The sequence below is a fragment of the Schistocerca gregaria genome, unplaced genomic scaffold, assembly GCF_023897955.1.
Source record: "Schistocerca gregaria isolate iqSchGreg1 unplaced genomic scaffold, iqSchGreg1.2 ptg000077l, whole genome shotgun sequence".
NCBI lineage: Eukaryota > Metazoa > Arthropoda > Insecta > Orthoptera > Acrididae > Schistocerca > Schistocerca gregaria.
This window is the reverse complement of record NW_026061710.1, coordinates 26,230,153-26,237,080: the sequence shown is the minus strand read 5'-3', so window position 1 is coordinate 26,237,080 and position 6,928 is coordinate 26,230,153. Positions and strand designations below refer to the sequence as shown.

The 6,928-nt window shown below is 39.1% G+C and overlaps 1 non-coding gene across 1 annotated transcript; it reads right to left on the bottom strand.

The window, feature by feature from the left end:
- Nucleotides 1-3,294: 3,294 nt before the first annotated feature.
- On the bottom strand, nucleotides 3,295-3,368 carry Trnat-ugu (transfer RNA threonine (anticodon UGU)). The gene has a single exon. It is a non-coding gene; the product is annotated as a tRNA-Thr (tRNA).
- Between the last annotated feature and the right edge of the window lie 3,560 nt (nucleotides 3,369-6,928).

Here is a 6,928-nt window from a genome sequence, read left to right as displayed (position 1 = left end):
AATCACTTTCGTGGACTTCTGCAACTCTCAATCAAAATCTCCAACCTAATCGAGACAATACGCTACGATACAGCCGACATCATGACAAGAGAATGGGCTACATCAAACTCGAGGTAATTTTATATAGATAAGGATCTCAATGACCTGTGTACGTCTAATATAAAAGATCTCCTAACCATTCTCCTCAAATAGATCGCCATCTTCACTTGACCTTTAACTGAAACTGTTTCAGAATGAAAGACTGAATTCAAAGAAAATTTGGCTTCCAGTCACAAAACTAGAAAAATAAAAATAATAAAAGTGAGAATGTGAAACAGGTTAGCAATAACCACAAACAGGAGATTCTACAGAAAATCAAAGTGAGAAAGGAAATTATTAATATTATCGACCGTTTAGGAACTCTATGCTACGAAAGGGATGAAACCACATATAGAATAACTGGTGGAAAAGTTAGTGTGTTTTAAGATTAAATCCAAACAACAATTAGAGAAAAATATATCGAAGCTAGGCCTATATTACGAAAAATTGCTAAATCTCGAGGCATATTGTGTCCTCCAGTATTTGATGAAGTGTTTGTGCCCCTAGCACGGATAAAACAGGATCTACAGCATCAACAGAAACTTCGGATATGTGTTTCATATTTCATCCATGCCTACAGTCTATAAATACTAAAACAAAATACCACTACAGGGAAACTACCTACGAAGAAGTTCTTGGTAAAACTATGTAGCTGTAGTTGCCTTGGACTAACGACGTGTGATTATCAATGTAACCTGTACAGACTGTACGCTTTCCAAAGCTGTTATCCATGAAAAAGCTAAACGACGTTTCGTGAACAAAACACAATTTAAGACCGGACCACTAATAAAATTATCTGACAATAGGCACTGTTGAAAATTTGTGCCAGACCAGGATTACCACCCGAGTCTCCTGGTTACTAGGGAGAGGCAATGATCACTGTGTCCGAATTACGCAGTGGTCAACATAATAGCACGAACTGCCCGAGCATGCCGTTCGTCAGATCCAAATTCTCAATTTCTCCATAGACTGCTAATGCAGTGCTCCTTGAACATTATCCTCCTCGCCTTAATTAAACAGACACAGAATATATACAAGCTTGGCCTTACGAACATTGCAGACGCCGTCTATGCAACACGCGTCACACTTCAAAGAGTTTACCAATACATTGCATTGTTTACTATCGACCACGGATCAAGCAACGTAAAAAGCACTGCGTCTACTGAGATCATGATTCAGAGTTTTTTTTTTTTAAAAAAAAGAAACTAATAAGTCGCCTACATATTATAGTTGCTGCCGAAAGAGGAGAATCACTATTTTCCCACAAACGGAAATATAGTTAAAATTACGCTTCTAATTCGGCTAGTTTCGGCGGTTACTAAAATTTGTAGTGAAAGTTACATAGGGAACTCTCCCGTCCCCCCACCAGAAACGTAGTTTTCGTCGCTGTTGTGCGACTTTTGTACACAGCCAGAGAAAGTGTGTTAAACATGGCGCGGACGGAAACACTAGGCTACGCTACAAGGAAATCTGCTTACACAACGTTTACTCGGCATTAATAATCGTTGGCGTAAACATCTCTCAATCAAATTACCCCCTTCCAACCTAACTTAGATCTCGGGCTACACTGCCCATAGGCCTGTCATCACAACCAAAATTTCAGTGTGTGGGGGATATCCTGTATTTCTCGCTAATCTCTCTCTAGGCAAAAATGTCAGTTATTGTAGATTGGTGGCAGTCTCAACTACAAGATTTACTAATGATAAACACTATTGAGGCGGCTCGTAATTTTAGAATAGTTCTCTTCGTCTTACTTGGCATAAATTGTTCGCTGGCGTCCCAGCAGCTAGCTCCTTCAGTGTCTGCTTCTGCCATCGCACCACGCCAGTCTGTTGTTATCCTAGCAGACAGAACGCACCGCACATCCGACAACTTCGGAACCACTCAACTGGCCAGTTAGCAACTGAGCCGAACACTGTTTACACCGTCAAAGGAAAACTATGCAAAGATGTACACTCGAATGGCACGACTGAGTAGTACACACACAAACACACAAACAGTAATATCTGTAGAACGTCCATCGACACGCGCAGAACGAAATTCTTCTCGCGAACGTACAGCGTCTCCGAAAAAAATCTCGTGACTATATTCCGGCGTTACGGCCAGGTTCTCATTCAAATGAGCAAAAAATGTTATATATTTTTTTTGAGACAGTGAAAATACACTTGAAGGATCTGTTTGGGAGTTACGAGTGATCATACTATGAGCTTCATTTTAGATTTTCAGTAAAAAAAAATGGCGCCCGCAATTATGATTTGATCACGCGGACTGCGTGCAGTGTGGCCTCTCAGATGTTACCTGAAATCAAAAATGGATGACATCAGTTGATACTAAATTACTTCTCTGAAATTGAAAATGGAAAACATCAGTCGATATTACATAAAATTTATGGGAGCGCATACCTAACCGCAATGAAACAACCGTAAATTTAACGATACGGTACTAATTCGAACTCTGAGTTCGATTTTTTGGGTGGTTTATTTCACTCCTTATGCCTTCACAAAAATTACTTAATATTAATCAGTGTCATATATTATAGGTATAAGCTCCTAAGAAAAGTGTTTACTTTTCTGGGTCAGAGGTACAAGTTAAGAGATTGAACCATTTTTAGTTAATGCTGCATGCCGTTCTGAGAAAATTGTTTCTCCAAAAAAAAAAAAAAAAAAAAAAAGTTCAACGTCTAGGGAAACCTTTTAGTTATATTATTACTTCGATTTGCATGAACTGAGGGTTACATGTATATTTTTAATGTCGCTGAACACGAATCTGCAGTAAGATTTTCAATATTCAAAACGGCTAATGCAATACGGAGAGCACAGGAGTATGCTTTGTCCAATTTTTACCAAAAATGCATTTTCGTTATTTACGTTTAGTGTGCAATCCAAGGAGCACTTTTCAACCCTTCCTCTGGCTGGAATTGTTCCTAGATAGCAACTCCCTGTTCTTCTTGGCAGGAAAAGCCGATCTGTCTAACCTGGATATGCAGCACTCGTTATTCGTCAGTGTTATCGGCGAGTTTGTTTGCAGTATGAATCATTTTGTGGACGTGCGTCACGGGACGAGCTTTGATCTACATCTATATGGATACTCTGCAAATCACATTTAAGTGCCTGGCAAAGGGTTCTTCGAATCCCCTTCACAATTGATAGTTAATTGAAACCCTCAGCTGCCGACAGGTGTTGTTGATACACTTCGATGGGGACAGCTGAAAATGTGTGCCCCGACCGGGACTCGAACCCGGGATCTCCTGCTTACATGGCAGACGCTCTATCCATTTGAGCCACCGAGGACACAGATGAATACCGCGACTGCAGGCATTTATCCCTTACACGCTTCCCGTGAGACTCACATTTCCAACCGGCCACAATCCACAAACGTAATGTACGTAATAGGTGTTTGCCCATCCACTCAATACTGGCCCACACTAAGGTGACGATTCCCGTAAGATTTCGGGCAATCTGTGCGCATTCGCACAGACGAAGGTCAATGGCTGGGTAACGTTTAACCATATATATGAAGATAGTAACTGTTCTCGAAAGAACAGGCGCCACTGACGACCGGGCAGCTTCTCTAGAATACATGGTAGACCGGCCTATGTGGCCGAGCGGTTCTAGGCGCTTCAGTCGGGAGCCGTGCGACCGCTACGGTCGCAGGTTCAAATACTGCCTCGAGTATGGATGTGTGTGATGTCCTTAGGTTAGTTAGGTTTAAGTCGTTCTAAGTTCTAGAGGACTGATGACCTCAATTGTTAAGTCCCATAGTGTTCAGAGCCATTTGAACCATCAGTCCCTGTGCTTACACACTACTTACATTAACTTATGCTAAGGACAACAAACACACACAACGATGCCCAAGGGAGGACTCGAACCTCCAACGGGGGGAGCCGCGCGAACCGTGACAAGGCGTTTGAGACATGGCGGATACCCCGCGCGGCTCATGGCAGTCGTGACACTGCTTCAAACAATGGGCTGTAGAAACTTTTTTAAAGCACGGATTAAAAAAAAAACTTTTCCGTTCCAAGAGTCTGGACAAGTACACCTTAAAAAAAAATGCAACTACAAAGAAATTGAATTTTCGAACTTTTTGGATGAGAACCTGTCCCTATGGAACACCGTTGATAAAATGTCACAGGGATTATGTACTCAGGTTTCACATGTGGATTAACAATTCCTAATCGAGGAATTTGCATCTCCCACCTTGGAATTCTCAGTACAGAATTTTTATCCATTACGAGATTCTCAGCCACTTGCAGAAGTGATTTCCCGTGATTCTGCAAAACTTTTCCGTTAGCCAATCGTAGCAACTATAATATTTGGTTCCTGGTGCATGACATGTCTCTTAACTTAAAGTGACCAACTCATTTGCATAAAGAGCTAACTTATCATCCGCTTCTTTACTTGCGTAGACCGTTTATGGTCTTCAAAGATTTTTTTTCTTTAATCGTTTTTTTATGTCTTTTATCAACTGCAACACTTTCTAAACTTAACGCCATTGAAGCATGGTCTTTTACTGAATGACCAAAAAACAATGCCGACAGCTGGAGTCGAAGGTTTTTGTTAATCAAGCCGTTTGTATTCTTGTGGTGATATCTCCATAGAATCTTTCATTCCGCAACACATATTTCTTTTATATAACTGAGAAGTGAAATACCGGTTTTCATAGATGCGATTTAACATATTTTAATATAACGCAATAAATATTTCATTAAAATTTTCATCCCCTTACTATCGAAGTTCCAAAACCACTGAAACACATAGTTTTTAAAAATTCTAACAGAGGAGCCGAATACGAATTGTCAGATATATTTAGTAATGCTTTCATAATGAACCATTCTGAGAAACATCTCACACCCTTTAGGAGTTAGGTTTTCAAAAACAATTAAACATGTATTCTTCTATTTAGAACCAAGGAGCCAAATTCAAATCTTTATCCATTTAATTCTAAAAATGCTTTCATAGTGAAATATTTCATAAAACTTTTCATCCCCTATTTCACTCTATTAATGAGTTAAATTTCCAAAAGCAATGAAACACATTCTTTTTACATCCAACTGAGAAGTCAATTACCTATTTTCATAGATGTAACTTTAACAATGCTTTAGTAGTTCTTTAATAATGATTTATTTTCAAAAAACCTTCACTATTTATTCTATCCCCCCCCCCCCCCAATGAAAGAATTTCGGAAAATGATAAAAACCTTTTTTTTTGTTTCTGGCTGAGAAACCAAATGTCAATTTTCGTAGTTTTGTAGTTCTAGCTTCAACAGTGACATAGGGACATATTTAAAAAAAAAAAAACTTTTCAACCCGTATTTCACCCCCTTAGGAGTGGAATTTCGAAAAATCTCTTCTTAAATGGTGCTTTCAGCGTAATATTTACACCTTCATCAAATTTCAAGTCTGTATACTTTGCAGGTTGGGCTGGAAGGCGATGAGTGAGTGGATACATGTGCCCCTATCGCATCTCCTTGGAGGTTGTAGTTCCAAAAACAGTGAAACACGTATATTTCAATAACAGAATTTCCATAGATTTATCTTTAAAAATTCTTTCACACTGAATTATTTTCATAAAACATTTCATCCTATATTCCCCCTCCTTATGAATTGAATGTATCAAAAACAGTGAGACATGTAATTTTTTTTTATTTTTACTTCAACCGAGAAGCCAAATTCAGGTTTAAATATATTTAGCTTTAAAAATGCTTTCATAATTAAATATTTCATGAAACATTTCATCCTCTATGTAATGGGATTGTGGTAGTGACACACCAAAATCACAATAGTAATCCGTTGTAGTTGCTACACATTTTATTACAATCAAAAGCATTATGAAATCACAATCACAAAAATACAAGAGATTGCCTTATAAGGCCAGATCAGATGGACAAATAATAAATAAATTTCTTTACGTGGAACAAGACCCGTTAAACTTCAAATTTGGATATGACTAGGTAAATATACTTAGGTAAGGCTTTACTTAAATAGTACAAATGTGCATAGAATGCGCAGCAGAACTCTCATTACTTCCAATCAGCAGAGAAACAGATTAAGCCTAAGAAACAGATTTTTTAACGTTTGGCTACCCAACTTTCCATAACAAAACTATATACAAATGATTAAAGCAATTAAGGAGGTACTTTAATTTTGACCAAACCGACCTTCAAATTTACTTACTCAATTGATTAATCAACAATATTCTTAGAATGATTACAACTAGAACATGACCATATGACAATTCCCTTAAAATAAGGTTGCTTCAATATTTCGTGTGAATTGGCGATAGACGCGAGCAGACCAAGGATTCAAATCAATACGAGAGATCCACGAGACAGGGAGTGACATAGAAATATACTCAACTTGACAATGCAATTGAACTTTGGATGCTATAGTTCTCCACCGGAACGATGGAATCACGCGAAAGTGACAACATAACCGAATATGTAAAGGAGAGGACATGGCCTTAAACATCTCTCTGCCGCCGTGGTGCTCTGTTCCCTGTATGCTAGCGTCGACCGCTGCCAATTATCTCTAACACAACACACATCAAGGGTAGAGAGTTTTCTGAGACATATACTACACAACCTTATCTGGAGAGAAGGTGAGCATTACAACTGAACTGAAACAAATGAGCCTCCGTCAGTTACTTGCCCAGTGCCAGCCCTTAAACTTTGATTAATAAGTTCGCTAAAAGTCATTCCGAAGTTAAGATGACAAGATTTATCTCCAGGTTCCGCATATTAGGGGCAGAGACAATGAATTGGCGACGCTCTTAGCCGTATGTTCGCGGGAGAGTCTGGGGAAGGCAAGGGCCACGTGGAGCCGGATCTTGGAGCGAATTTCCTTCTCTCCGAG